This window comes from Lonchura striata, chromosome 16, assembly GCF_050655825.1.
Source record: "Lonchura striata isolate lonStrDom1 chromosome 16, ASM5065582v1, whole genome shotgun sequence".
NCBI classification, from domain to species: Eukaryota; Metazoa; Chordata; class Aves; order Passeriformes; family Estrildidae; genus Lonchura; species Lonchura striata.
This window is the reverse complement of record NC_140718.1, coordinates 1,872,892-1,889,329: the sequence shown is the minus strand read 5'-3', so window position 1 is coordinate 1,889,329 and position 16,438 is coordinate 1,872,892. Positions and strand designations below refer to the sequence as shown.

The 16,438-nt window shown below is 47.4% G+C and overlaps 1 pseudogene; it reads right to left on the bottom strand.

Moving 5' to 3' along the window:
* Positions 1 to 814: 814 nt before the first annotated feature.
* LOC146765911 (endogenous retrovirus group K member 8 Gag polyprotein-like) lies at positions 815 to 4,592 on the bottom strand (annotated as a pseudogene).
* Between the last annotated feature and the right edge of the window lie 11,846 nt (positions 4,593 to 16,438).

Genomic DNA, 16,438 nt, shown 5'->3' with positions numbered 1-16,438 from the left:
CAGGGCAGCTACCGCACCAAAATTAGCTTTGTAGGATTACAGTATTCCCTTAAAAAAAAAAAAACTACAAAACACAGCGTGCCCATCTCAGCACGTCCTAGGACAGCTTCTGCAGGGCAGTTGAAATTTGGAAACATCAGCCTGAGCGGAAAACAGTTTGATTAGTTCATAGCCTGGGAAGCCAAGAGGAAATCTCCCAGCATTGTTCCACCCTGGGAAGAGCATCAGGACGTGTTGTTATTTACTCGGGGCTGGTTTCAGCACAGGGCTGGGGATTCCCATCCCAGGATCAAGGACATCCTCACACCAAAGTGTTCCCTTTGCTCCCCAAAGAGGGACTCCAAATTTGGGAGCTCCAGGATGGAGCCACAGCATCCACACGTGGTTGTGTCCTGCTGGGTGAAGGGGACAAACAGCTGAGGAAAAAAAAACAAACACTGCCCTGGAAGGTAACTCCAGTGGAAAAACGGGGAGAGGGATTTGCTCTCACAGCACAGGAACACAGTTTGTGTGGGCACTGGAGGTTATTTATCCTTGAAGGTTTCAACCAAGTTAAAGACAGAAAGCACTCACTCCACGCGAACAATTCTCCAAATATTCCACATAGGAAAAACAAGGAGCAGAAATAGTAATTGTTTTCTCTTTCATTTCTCTCAGTGCACCTCTATGAAAAATCCTGAGAGGGAGAGAAATGTGATTGCCACACACCGGTTCTGGAGTCCCACCTCTTCTCCCACCATGGGGGTTTGTTTGTGTCGGGCTGGCTGCCCCAGCCCAGCCCCAGCCCGGGGCACGGTGGGTGCTGGGGGCTGTTGGCAGGGCCAGGAGCCCACTCCCATTTTGTACCCACCCCAGCCCATGCCCTCAGCCCTGCCAAAAGCAGCCTGGCAGCCGACTGAAGGATCAGCTGCATCCACCCCAGCAAAGAGGGAACCTTGGGCTCCTGGCCAGGCTGAGCAATGCCCAAATCTGGGAGCATCCCCCTGTGTATGGACATATCTGCAAAATCCCTGTGGAACCTGGCTCTAAAGGAGATGTAAGAATCAAAGTCCAACATCTTCAGCCTGCCAGAGACCAGGTGGAGAAAGAGGTTGTCACCCTTGATGTCATCCTCGCTGCCCCCAGCAGCAGCAGGGCCCGACCCTGCTCAGCTTCCGAGATCAGACGAGACCAGGCGCTCTCAGGGAGGTGTGCCATAGGCACCTGGCAGCCCCTCAGCAGCGCCCTTCAACCCACCACACCACCCTCTGGGCACAAGCACAGAACCCCACGGGGGCTCGACAAGCCCAACCAGGCCACCCCTGCCCACAAGGGGATCTAGAGACAGACCCGAGCCCACAACACACAGACTAGGCACAAAAAGCACACAAGGCACACCTACCCCCTCCGTCCTGCTCCTCGCCATGACTGCTCAAGGAAAACCAAGCACCGCTGGCCTGTGACAAAAGTAGCCTGCAGCACAGCTGAGTAAGCCAACCTGTCAGCCCTGATTTTACCTTCTGTTATAAAACCTGGTAAAGTGGTGTCACTCTGAATGTGCAGGATGTAGTACGGATGAATCCGGGCTTGAATTGTGCACCACAATGCTCTCAGCAACTGAAACAAATGGCATTGTTGACTTCTTTCAGCAGTGGGTTATCCAGCCTCTTGTCTGTAACATAAGCAGAGTCAGTGACCAAATTCAAAGGCACCTCTGAAATGCCATAGCAATGGCTTTCAACTCAACCAATTGGGCTGCGCCGGACACGTGGCCTTCCAGCACTTGCCATCCTGACTCATCCTTCCAGGTCACAATGGCCTTTTCTGTTTTTCCAGAGCCGTCAGTGAAGACGGTGGGTCCCCGCACTGGTACTCGACTGTTTTTTGGTCGTAACTACAGACTGGTCATCTTTGCCAGTTGCAGCAATTTGTGACTGGGCAGATTATAAACAATTTGCCCTAGAAAATTTTGCAGCACGTTTTTCAAAGGGGCACTTAATAAAACACCATTCAAAGGTGTCCTGCCCCTCTGGAAGAATGATCCTTGCGGGATCAGCCACCATCAATTGCAAACACCAATAATGGCATTTGATTATCAAATTAATCAGCAAAGACACTATCTTTTTGAGCTGATGGGTAAAAAGGCCCACTCTAAGATGTGCAAAGGATAAGGCCATTTGTCATTCCATTGGCCAATAACACCTGTGGGATGACTGTCTGGATAGATAATAAAAACAGTGATATCAATGGAAAGGTCTACTCAGTAAACCTGGTGAGTAGACAGAGACTGTTGAACCTCCTCCAGCGCTTGTCGTACTTCAGGAGTCAATTTATGAGGTGAACTCAGATCCGGGTCCCCCTTTAAAAGGTAGAACAGCAAGGACATCTGCGCTGTGGTCAGTCCCAGATAGGGATGTAACCAATTGATGACCCCAAGCAATCTCTAGGCATGAATCAGGGTCACAATACCCTTTGGAAATTGCACCTCCTGATGTTGAATGGTTTGCTCAAGAATCTTGACCCCCAAATACTTCCAAGGAGGTTGGCTCTGAACCTTCTCCGGAGCTACTTGTAGTCCATAAGAATGCAGGGCGGAGGACAACTGAGACTGAACCCTCAGCAGTTCCTCCTGAGTGGGTGCCGCCACCAGAATGTCATCCATGTAATGATAAAAATATACGTCAGGGAACTGCTCACAGACTCCGGGCAAGGCCTGGGCCACACACTACTGACAAATGGTCGGACTGTTCCTGCAGCCCAATGGCAAAACCTTCCATTGATATCTCGGCACAGACTCAGCACTGTTGATGGGAGGCATGGTGAAAGCAAATTTTGCTCTGTCATCAGGATGCAAAGGGATCATAAAAAACAGTCCTTTAAATCAACAATCAAGATTTCCCAACCTGTGGGGAGCATGGTAGGCAAGGGCATCCCAGGCTGCAATGCCCCCATACTTTCCATAACCGTATTAACTTTTCAGAGATCCTGTAACAACCTCCATTTCCCCGACTTTTTCTTGTTTACAAAAACAGGAGAGCTCCAGGGACTGGTAGAAGGTTCAATGTGTCCCTGACGAAGCTGATCCCACCCCAAAGAGTGATGGGAGCTGCAGTAACATAGGGCCAAACCTTAGCTGTCTGCCCTTCCAGATTATTGATCAAAACAGCCTGCTGGCGCAAAAATGTCTGCGCTGTAGTCCCCAATCCTTCAATGGCCACTCCCACAGAGTCCAGAGGCCACTTAGGAGGCCACACAGAGGTGGAGACAACTGTCAGGTTGGCTCTAGTGTCGATCAAACCTTGCAGCTGGATCCAAGGCAGGCTGGCACCTGGTAAAATCATGGAGCACATCATCTGCGGATGGTTGGCAGAAATGATCGTGGACCAGAGGACTTGCAGCCATCCTGTGGATCCGAAACCACCATCTCCATGCGTCCATTGGCCTGCCCTGGGAACACACAAGTAGAAAAGCACAAGTTGAGCAATGCAGGTCCCTGCCAGAATAATGACAGAGGGGGTGATGTAGAAACCGTGGCAAAAATCTGGCCCATAAAATCGGAATCAATGATACCCAGGTGCACAAAGATTCCCAGAAGGGTAGCACTAGATCGTCCTACCAAAAATGCACTCAATCCATGGCCTAAAGGCCCAAATGCATTCAGAAGAACCCTGTGCACCTGACTAGAATCTAAGATGACTGCTGCTGCGGTGTGTACATCCACCCCGGCAGAGCCATGGGTGCTTGCGCTGAGTTGACTGAGACACCCTGCGCTGGTGCTGTGCTCTGGGGGATCACTTGTTTCAGCGTGCAGTTCCCCTGTGCGCTCTTTCCCCCATTTCCTGAGCCTGACAAATGCTTACCATTGGCATGGTGAGTAGACTTGCAGTCTTTAGCAAGATGACCTGGCCTCTCACACCTGGAGCACAGGAAATTAGAGTCTGGCCCTTTCCGGACTTTCATCCCCTGCACCTGCTTGCCCTTCTTCTTCCCCTTTTTGCGATGGCCAGCCCCTGAGGACGGTAGGCCTGCTTTCAAGGATGCTGCCAGAACAGACATTTTATGGTCCACTGTAGCAACCTTGGAACAAGCTTTGACCATGTCTGTGAACGATGGATCGCCTGGCAACACATTTATAATTTTCCTACAATCTTCATTTGCATTGTCCCTTGCCAAAGTTTTGCACAAAACCTGCCTCAAATTCTCATCCTTGATTTGCTTTTCTAAAGCAGCTGCAAGCCTTTAAACAAATGGCAAGAACAATTCTTTGGCTCCCTGTGTTCTCTTTACATACCGTTGCCTGGGAGCGGCTGTCTCCATGGTTTTCATCAATGCCGCAAAGCCCACCTTCTGGGCCTGCTCAAGTACGATGGGGTGCCAAGTAGCCTGAAGATCAGGATTGGCAAAGGCATTCTGTCCCATGAGCACACCCACCCCCACACAGCATCTAGGGTCTGTCAAAGGTAGTGTGCATTTTCAGCTGCAGCCCTGTCGGCCATCCTCCTCCAGTTGTTCATAAAAACATCAAGCTGCACAGGTTGGAAAAACACAGAGGCCAGATGTTTGATATCCTAGGGATCAAGCAGGTCAGTGTTTATCACTCTGAGGACCTGCATCAGTGGAGCAGAACCCAACACATATTTTGCCACTTTGTCCTGCAAATCCTGCACAACCTTCCCAGGTAAAACATCGTACTTGTCCTGTTGTCCCAAATTTGGGACAGGTCTTTGCACAAGAAAGACTTGAAGCTTACATTGCACTGAAGCATCGTCACACCCATCCTCTCGTGCTCCCTCTGGAGAGGGCAGAGGAATCAACTGACCGCTAGGTTTGGTCTCTGTCTCCTTGAGCAGTGGGTTCAGAACCGCACCACCAGGTTTTCCCACCTGCTCTAAAAAATCCCAGTCACAAGCCTCCAAAGCCCCTTCCTGACTGCATCCCAAAAGCGATGGTGATTTATCGGTGGCACAAACACCTTACAGGCAGGGAGCATCTACAGATCTCTCTGAGATGCCCGCTGCCCCCGTTGGTGTCGGCGTTCCGACACACGGTCACGGCCCTGTGGCAGAACTGAGCCGATCAAAGCATCGCTGTCACTACCTGCCTCCTGTGACAGGGGCGTAGCACAACCTGCAATCCATGGGCGAGGGTGGGTTGGTGGGAGACACCGAGGCTGGGGAAGCGGCTACCGACCTCGAAACAGACGAACCAGCCATGGCCCCCGAGCCAACAGCCCCCGGCATGGAGGGGCCAGCACCGGTGATGGGGCGGGGACTGGAGCCGTGACTGGTGGCTCGGCGGATCCTTCCATCGCAGGCGGCGACATGAAGGGATCAGCTGGAGCTTGTGACACCGTGGATGTGACAGGCACAGAAGCTGCAGTCATCGGAGACAGAAACGGCGCTGGCTGCCGGCACGCAGCAGGCATCACGAGCACCGGAGCCACAGCGGGCGGGGCAGGAGGCAGGAGTGTCGCTGCTGCTGAAGCAGCAGGCACGGCCAGAGGCAGAGGTGCAGCTGCTGAGACAACAGAGGGTGGGAGCCAGAGGTGCCGCTGGAGACACCGAAGCACGTGACATCACACTGACATCTTTGTTTTGTCACATTGACCTTGTGAGGTCACACAGCTGTCTATGATGTCACATGGACATCTTTGTGATGTCACAAAGCGCTCTGTGATGTCACACAGCATTCTGTGACATCACACTGAATTCTCTCTGATGTCACAGAGTTCTATCTGATCGCACACAGACATCTCTGTGATGTCACTCCGACACCTCTGTGATGTAACACTTAGAATGCTGTGATGTCGCACCGACCCTGAGGTCCCAAAGCTTTTTGTGATGTCACAAATACACCTCTGTGATGTCACAGTGACATCACTGTGAGGTCACACAGCTTTTTGAAATGCCACAGTGACATCTCTGTGATGTCACACATCTCTCTGTGATATCACATAGGCATCTCTGGGATGTCACACAGCTCTCTGGGATGTCACACTGAAAATTCTGTGACAGCATTCAGCTTCTTGTGATGTCACATTTACATCTCTGTGATGTCACACATCTCTCTGAGATGTCACAAAGACATCCCTGTAATGTTGCACTAATATCTGTGATGTCACACTATTCTCTTTGATGTCATACTGACTTCTTCGTGATTTCACACATCCTCCTCTAATGTCACAATGACATTTCTATGATGCCACACACACATCATTGACGTCACACAGCTCACAGTAATATCACATGGACATCTCTGTGATGTCACACAGCTCTTCGTGATGTCACACTGACATTTCTGTGAGGTCACAGTGCTTTTAGTGATGTCACACAAATATCTCTGTGGCGTCACACTGATATCTCTGTGATGTCACACTGACCTTATGAGATCACACAGCTGTCTATGATGTTACATGGACAACTTTGTGATGTCACACATCCTCCTCTGATGTCACAATGACATGTGTATGATGTCACACTAACACCTCTGTGACAAGACACAGCTCTCTGTGATGTCACAGCGACATCTCTGTGATGTCACACAGCTCTCTACGAGGTCACACTGACTTCTGTGTGATGTCACGAAGCTCTATCTGATCTCACAAGGACATCTCTATGATGTCACAATGACACCTCTGTGATGTCACACTTAGAAGGCTGTGATGTCACACAGGCCCAGTGAGATCACAAAGATTTATGTGATGTCACAAAGACATCTATGTGATGCCACAAATACACCTCTGTGATGCCACAGTGACCCTGTGAGGTCACACAGCTTTTTCAGATGCCAAATTAACATCTCTGTGACGTCACACAGCTCTCTGCGATGTCACATGGACATCCCTGTGATGTTGCACTAATATCTCTGATGTCACACAGCTCTCTGTAGAGCCACACGGATGTCTCTGTGACATCACAAACCTCTTGTGATGTCACACTCACATCTTTGTAATTTCACACAACTTCCTGTGATATCACAGAGATATCTCTGTGATGTTACAATGACATCTCTATGTTGACACATTGACTCCTCTGTGATGTCACACTTAGATGGCTGAGATTTCGCACGGACCCTCTGAGGTCACAAACCTTTTTGTGATGTCAAAAAGACATCTATGTGATGTCACTCTAATATCTCTGTGATGTCATAGTGGCCCTGTGTGGTCACATAGCTTTTTGTGATGCCACAGGGACATCTCTTTGATATCACACTGACATCTCTGTGATGTCACATTGACATTGTGAGGACAAACAGCTCTCTGTGATGTCACACGGACATCTTTGTGATGTCACACCACCTCCTCTGAAATCACAATGACATCTCTGTGATGTCACAGTGACCCTGTGAGGTCACATATTTTTTGAGATGCCACACTGACATCTCTGTGATGTCACAGCGCTCTCTGAGATGTCACATGGACATCCCTGTGATGTTGCACCAATATGTGTGATGTCACACAGCTCTCTGTGATGCCACACTGACACATCTGTGACATCACACAGCTCACAGTGATATCACATGTACATCTCTGTGATGTCACACAGCTTATCGTGATGTCGCACTGACATTTCTGGGAGGTCACAGAACTTCCTGTGATGTCACAGAGCTATCTCTGTGATGTCACACTGACATCTCTGTGATGTCACATTGACCTTGTGAGGACACGCAGCTGTCTATGATGTCACCCAGACATCTTTGTGATGTCACACAACCTCTTCTGTCATCCCAATGACATCTCTATGATGTCACACTGACACCTCTGTGATGTCACACTTAGATGGCTGTGATGTCACACAGACCCTCTGAGGTCACAAATCTTTTTTTGATGTCACAAAGACATGTATGTGATGTCACTCTGACACCTCTGTGATGTCACAGTGACCCTGTGAGGTCACACATCTTTTTCAGATGCCACACTGACATCTCTGTGACGTCACACAGCTCTCTGAGATGTCACATGGACATCCCTGTGATGTTGCACCAATATCTGTGATGTCACACAGCTCTCTGTGATATCACACTGACTTCTCTGTGATGTCACACTGACAGCTCCATAATGTCATACAGCTCTCTGTGATATCACATGGACATCCCTGTGATGTTACACTGCTCTCTCAGATGTCACACTGACTTCTCTGTGACGTCACAAAACCTCCTCCTCTGATGTCACAATGACATCTCTATGATGTCACACTGACGCCTCCAAACTGTCACACAGCTCTCTGTGATATCACACTGACTTCTCTGTGAGGTCACACTGACAGCTCCATAATGTCATACAGCTCTCTGTGATATCACATGGACATCCCTGTGATGTTACACTGCTCTCTCAGATGTCACACTGACTTCTCTGTGATGTCACAAAACCTCCTCCTCTGATGTCACAATGACATCTCTATGATGTCACACTGACGCCTCCAAACTGTCACACAGCTCTCTGTGATATCACACTGACTTCTCTGTGAGGTCACACTGACACCTCCAGAACGTCACACAGCTCTCTGTGATATCACATGGACATCCCTGTGATGTTACACAGCTCTCTCAGATGTCACACTGACTTCTCTGTGAAGTTGTGGTGGTGTGTTTTCGGTTCCTATTTGGTTATATTTGTTATATTTGCTCAGTTATATTTGTTATTGGTACGTTTTGTAATGTTATTTGGTTCATCCCGGTTCCCCCCCACATTGTAATGGTTCTTTCCCTAGTTTTCCTGCCTTGTCCTCCCTTCCCGCCTTTCCAGTATCTGTCCATCACCCTGGAAGGGGCAAGGTCTTTTCCCTTGACCCCTCCCAGGTGCCTTGTCTATCACTTGGTGTTCCTTGCCCCCCATCTAGAAGCTTCTACTCAGGGCACCGAGTGATTGAACGAGGACCTGGGACCCCTCCCCTACCTTTCCCCTATTGGTGGTCCCCCTCTCCTGGCACACCCCTAGCCCCTCCCTGCTAGCCCCTGATTGGAGGTTGTTTTCCCTTCCCCTGCCCTATAAAATCCCATGCCAAGTTCAGTTCTGTGCCAGCTCCGGCTAGCACCACCTTCCGTGTTGTCATGTTGTGGATTTGCTTTGGTTTGCTGTTCTGCCCCGTTGGGCTAATAAATACCAGAGCTTGCTCCCTGAGCTGGACCTTCTGTGTCTTTTTCCTGGACTCCTGCAACTGTCCGCGCTCGTGGAACCCACGAAGGCCCTGGCCAAAGCTGCCTTGCAGTCCAGCGGCCAGAGCCTTAGCCTGCCCGCCTCGTGTTCTGCTGCGGCTAGCTAGGGCTGCCTAGGGAAGATCGGTCAGAGTCTTCCGGAGCGAGGCAGCGGCATGAAGTCACACAACCTCCTCCTCTGATGTCACAATGACAACTCTATGATGTCACACTGACGCCTCCATAACGTCACACAGCTCCCTGTGATATCACAGGGACGTCTCTGGGATGTCACACAGCTCTCTGTGATGTCACACTGTAATCTCTGTGACAGCACTCAGCTTCTTGGAATGTCACACTTACGTCTTTTTGATGTCAGCATGACACCTCTGTGATATCACACAATTTCCTGTGATTTCACAGAGATATCTCTGTGACGTCACACTGACATCTCTGTTTTGTCTCATTGACCTTGTGAGGTCACACAGCTGTCTATGATGTCACTCGGACATCTCTGTGATGTCACACATCCTCCTCTGACGTCACAATGACATCTCTATGATGCCACACTGACACATCTGTGACATCACACAGATCACAGTGATATCATATGGACATCTCTGTGATGTCACACAGCTTATCATGATGTCGCACTGACATTTCTGTGAGGTCACAGGGCTTTTAGTGATGTCACACAGACATCTTTGTGATGTCACTGAACTTCCTGTGATGTCAAAGAGATATCTCTGTGATGTCACACTGACATCTCTGTGATGTCCCATTGACCTTGTGAGGTCACACAGCTGTCTATGATGTCACTCGGACACCTCTGTGACGTCACAGTTACCCTTTGAGGTCACACAGCTCTTTCTGATATCACAGAGACATCTCTGTGACGTCACACTGACGTCTCTGTTTTGTCTCATTGACCTTGTGAGGTCACACAGCTGTCTATGATGTCACTCGGACATCTCTGTGATGTCAGACATCCTTCTCTGACGTCACAATGACATCTCTATGATGTCACACAGAGCTCACTGTGACATCACACTTATATGGCTGTGATGTAGCAGAGACCCTGTGGGGTCACAAAGCTTTTTGTGATGTCACAAAGACATCTCTGTGATGTCACACAGCTCTATGTGATGCCACACTGACAACACTGTGATGTCACACAGTTCTCTTTGATGTCACACTGACTCTTCTGTGATTGCACAGATCCTCCTTTGATGTTACAATGACATCTCTCTGATGCCACACTGACACATCTGTGACGTCACACAGATCACAGTGATATCTCATGGACATCTCTGTGATGTCACACAGCTCTTCGTGATGTCGCATTGACATTTCTGTGAGGTCACAAGGCTTTTAGTGATGTCACACAGACATCTCTGTGATGTCACAGAACTTCCTGTGATATCACAGAGATATCTCTGTGACATCACACAGCTCTCTGTGATGTGTTTGACATCACAGAGAGCTGTGTGACCTCACAAGGTCAATGTGACATCACAGAGATGTCAGTGTGTCATCACAGAGATATCTTTGTGACATCACAGGAGGTTGTATGACATCACAGAGGTGTCTGTGTGACTTCACAGAGAGCTGTTTGATCTCACAGAGATGTCACTGTGACATCACAAAAAGCTTTGTGACCTCACAGTGTCACTATGACATCACAGAGGTGTTAGAGTGATGTGGAGCGTTTTGTGGATGAATGGCTTCGTGAGAAAGGACATGACTACGTGCAGTTAGTGAAGCAGTAGCTGAAAATTGCATACTGCAGCTATAGCAAATGTAGCAATAATATCTTATGTCCTTGGGTAAGCTGGTTCCCAACAGTGGAATGGTCAGCAAAAAGATAAATGTAAGGGAAAACAAAGCAAGCTTAGAAAGCTCCAAAGGCGGGGTTGACCTGTTTTTAATATACCAATGATGAGCCTAAGTTTTGCAATATGCATGAGCTTCATTATAACAGGTATAACTGTACATGCGTGCTTGGAATAAACTGAGACTTGTTGACATTATAGAATGGACTTGTCTCCCGTCATTTTTCCACAAAAATGGTGACCCGATCGACGTGATAGGCACCATGGTGGAGTGACGAAAAAGGGTTCGGGTCCTGATGCAGCCAGGACGGCAAAAGTGCTGAATTGAAATAGAGTGCACCGTGCCCCAGGTGACTGCACAGGCAAGCCTGGCCGATACGTGCTGACGACGACCTCGGAGGGCTGCCACAGTGCTGACAATATAGGTATGGAGAGGCAAGCAGCATATGATTTATTTACTGCATTCTTGCAGAGAAGGCAGATTAAAGGCATTGATTTGCAGAAAGATCTGCCAGGGTTATTAACATATGGGTATTCTAAGGGGTTCTTTGTAAATCCTCATACAGTACATGAGTTGTCTGAGTGGCGTAAGTTTGGGGATAAACTGTGGAAGGAAGTTTTAGATGATGATAAGACAGCTAAAAAGTTGGGAAAGTGGTGGAAGGTAGTTCACAATGAGTTATTACAACATCAGGCAGAAAAGAAAGCTGCCAAGTGTCAGTAGCAACCCAGGGAAGTCTTTACGGCAGCCATATGAGATGTTTCCGATGTGGAGGGACAGGACACGTTCGGCGAGAATGCTCTGCTGCTGGAGTATGGTGTCCTAAGTGCAAATCTGATACTCATAACATTGCTGCCTGTAAGAGGAGACCGGGAAACGCCTGAAACAGCGCGAACAAGAGCAGCCGCGCTCTGAAACAAATAGCTGCTCCAGCTTGTCCAACAGGACACCTTGCGTCCAGCCACAAGAGAGAGCCTCGGGATGGACTTGGCAGCTGCAGTAGAAGTGACTTTAATGACGCCACAGCCGCAGAAGATCCCCACTGGAGTTAATGGACCTATTATAATCAAGGGCAGGACAATGGGAGCTTTGTTATTGGGAAGATCATCGGCCTCTATGCTTGGATTGTTTGTGCTGCCTGGTGTCATTGATGCAGACTATACTGGTGAAATTATGATTATGGTTCATACTCCATTTCCTCCTATTCGGATTAATAAAGGACAAAGGATTGCTCAATTAGTTCCTCTGGAGCAAGTTACTAAAGCTGTATTCTCACGGAAGAGCCGTGGGGGAGATGGATTTGGATCTACAGGAGGCCTGACTCTATTAACTTTGGATCTGAATGACAGGCCAAGAAAAGAGGTTTTGTTGGAGTATAAGGGACAAAAATGCATGCTTACAGGTTTGCTGGATACGGGGGCGGATTCAAGTATTATTGCACCACAGTGTGGACCTGCACATTGGCCCTTACAGCCAGCTGCTACAGCAGTAACAGGAGTTGGAGGTTTAACTCTTGCAAGTCGCTCGCCACCTCTTACTGTCTCAATAGATGGTAAAGTCATAAAGGCAATATTTTCTTTTGTTCAATTGCCACCTACAATGCAATGCCTAATTGGGCGAGACATTTTGGCTCAGCTAGGGGTTGTCCTGACAAATGAGCACCCTTTGGGATAATAGCCATTGCTTGGACTTTCCCAATTCCCATAATTTGGAAAAGTGATGAGCCTATATGGGTAAAGCAATGGCCTTTGAAAAGGGAAAGTCTGCAACATGTTCATGCCTTGGTCACTGAACAATATCAACAAGGGCATCTGAACGTGTCTACAAGTCCTTGGAATACCCCTATCTTTGTGATAAAGAAAAAGTCAGGGAATTATCGCTTGCCACATGACTTGCGGGAGGTTAATAAACAGATGGAGCCAATGGGTGCACTACAGCCAGGTCTGCCTAATCCAGCAATGTTACCTGAAGGATGGCCTCTATTGATAATAGATCTCAAAGATTGCCTTTTTACAATAGCTTTGCATGACAGGGATACAAAGCGCTTTGCATTTACCTTGCCAGCTCTGAACAGAGAAGGTCCAGATCAACAATTTGAATGGACGGTTTTGCCTCAGGGTATGCGTAACAGCCCTACTTTGTGTCAACTTTACGTAGATTCTGCATTACAACCATTGAGGCAACAGTGGCCACAAGCTATTATTTATCACTATATGGATGGTATTTTGATTGCTCAACCTAAGTCATCTACGAGTCAACAGGTTAAGCATGTACAAAATTTGCTGGGACGTTTTAAGCTTGTTGTGGCCCCAGAGAAAATACAGTTAACTCCTCCTTGGAAATACTTGGGATGGACATTGTCTCAAAGCTTGGTAACGCCTCACAAATTAGAACTGAAAATACAGATTGTTACTTTAAATGATGCTCAGAAATTACTAGGTGGTTTACAATGGCTTAAACCTATAGTGGGCCTTCCAAATGAACTGTTAGATTCTCTTAGACCCTTATTGAAGGGCACAGACCCAACAGCACCAGTGACCCTTAATCCTCAGCAGAAAAGAACTCTTCAGCAAATTACAGACTGTGTGGTTCAGGGTCGTGTACATCAGCGAATACTGGGAATCCCGCTTAATCTCACTATATGGTGTGGTGAAAAACATTTGCTGGGAGCTTTAACACAGCTAGAAACAAAAACGGGGGAGATCAGGGTGTTAGAATGGCTAAACACCCCTCCACTTCAGCAAACAAAGACTTTAATTCAAAAAATTGAACTGTTAGCAGCTTTGGTAAAATGGGGTCGTGAGAGAATTTTGCAGGTTGATGGACAAGAGCCTGAACTAATACAGCTTCCTATGAAAAAGGACTCTTTACAATGGTATTTGGTCAATAGTGAAGAACTGCAGGAAGCTCTGCTAGGAGTAGGAGGTGCTGTCATAACTGAAAGTATTAAAAATCCTCCATTACAGTGGATTGGAAAATTGAGTTGGATGGTTCAGCCACAGCGAGAAAAGGAGCCGATTCCTGGTGCAATAACGGCATACACAGATGCAGGGAAGAGGTCAAGAACAGCGGCAATTACATGGCAGGAGCAGGGAGTCTGGAATCATGAAATTCTTACTGCAAATGACTCAGATACCCTTCAGACTCTGGAGTTAGCAGCTGTGGTATGGGCTCTAACAGTCCTGAAGGGGCCTTTGAATATTGTTACAGATTCCTTCTATGTAGTTGGTGTCGTGGAAAGAATAGAGGATGCTGCTATCAAGGAAGTACGAAATCAGAGACTATTTGAACTGTTCATACAACTTCAAAAAGCAGTAAAAATCCGAGAACATCCTTATGCTATCATCCATATAAGAAGTCACAAATGGGAAATTGGCTTAGGAGAGGGTAATTCTCGGGCAGATAAGCTCGTCACAGTGACTCAAACTTCTCCTTTGTCAGGGCAAATGCTTGCTAGGGAGGCACATTCTATGTTTCATCAGAATGCAAAAGGGTTATTACAACGGGAGATTGGAATATCCCATGCAGATGCTACTACTATAGTGAGAGCTTGTCCTACCTGTAGTCATCATAATGGGGGTCATGGCATGGGATGGGGAGTTAACCCACGAGGTCTTTCATCTAATGAACTCTGGCAGATGGATGTTACTCATGTAAATAGCTTTGGTCGCTTGAAATATGTTCATGTTACTATAGATACATATAGTAAATACATCTGGGCAACAGCTCAAGCTGGAGAAAAAGCATTACATGTTATAAGGCATTTATGTAGTTGCTTTGCAGTAATGGGAGTGCCAAAGCAGATCTAGACAGACAATGGTCCTGCATACATTGGTGGCAGGGTGAATAGATTTTTAATATCATGGGGAATTAAGCACACTACAGGAATAGCACATTCTCCCACTGGACAAGCAATTGTAGAAAGGGCAAAAGGAACTTTGAAGAGATACCTGGAAAAATATAGAGAGACTGGAGATGTTCAGGAAAGATTAATGAAGGTGCTCTTTGTTCTTAATCATTTGTGTATATTTGGGGATTCAGAGGCACCACCTGCAATGATACATTATGGACAAAAAGAAATGAGCAAAAAGGGCAAAGAAGTATGGGTCAGGTATAGGGACCCTAAAACAGGTATTTGGCAGAACCCAGCAAAGGTCCTATATTGGGGAAGGGGATATCTTTGTGTTTCCACCCCTACAGGTTCACTCTGGGTGCCAGCGAAATGGACTAATCCAGCTCTGGATGAGTTGTCTCTTAGCCTGCCTGACGGATCAGGACCAGAGGAGAATTGAAGAAAAGCTGATTCGCACAGTGGGACCTATTCTTCAAGAGATAAGAGGACTTTCCCCAGTGATTGATCAATTTTTGCCTTCAGAGTTAACTTTTATGGCAATTGTTACAGCTATTGAGGCTTTACAGACTGTTCATATTTCAGGACCAAAGAATCCTGAGTGTCTTAGTTGTGGGAATTTTAATTGTAACAGTTGGATTGCTTTTGTTTGTGGGGGTTGTGGGAAAACATACTGGGAAGATCAAATATTTTTAAAACGACATTTTTGGTGTAAACATTGTGACTTTCGAAAACGAGGAGATTCTTGGCAGAGAGATTTAATACAAGACACAGGCTTAGGAGTTGCTATAGCTTTACAGTTATTTGAAGCACCAGAACAAAAGATATTAGCTTTTTATAGGTGGGAAGCAGAACACGCTTGTGATAGATTAATTAAGCAAGCAAATTCAAAAGTTTTATCAACAAGGTGTCATAAGCAAGTGAAGGTATCTATAAGATCTTATTTAGGAAAACCAGTAGTAGGAAATCCAGACATAGAATTAGATAAGCTTATTAAATATGTGCAGACATTAAAATTAAAATTCAAGCAGAAGAAATCATGAGGGCAATAAGATGGATAATCTATCTTGTTCTTTCAACTAATCTTTGTCGTGATTGGATCCCTCACAGCTGGCTTCAGAGCATACTCAGCTTGGCTCTTCCAAATTCCAGGGGCTCCAGGCTGCTCAGCAGGATCTGCACCTCCACAGTTACGTGGAACTGCACCTTCAGTACAGGCACCTTTCCAGCCTGATCTGCCCTCATTCCTCTGTGTGTGTGCACAGAACACGGCGTGGAAGAGAACAGCAGAAGGGGCCTGTGTGTCCCAGGGCTTGGGATTTGCGCTGCTTCAGCTCCACAGAGATGCAGGTAAATGGGAGAAACCAAACTGTTTATTAATGGAAGGGAAAGGGAAGGGATGAGATGGGGGCAAAAAGAGGGGATGGGCAGGGTCTGAGGGCTGCAGGGAGGGAGCTGTCAACAGGGAGGGGGAAGGCAGCAGCTATGGGAGCTGGAAGCAGGCACAGCTGCGGCCAGCATCAGGTGTGCCTGGAGCTCTGGTGACACGGAGTCCTGGTGCTCTCTTCACTGTCTCCTGGTACTCTGCTTGGGGCCCTAGTTCTCTGAATCCAGCAGATGACCTTAGTTCTGCACATCTTTGTC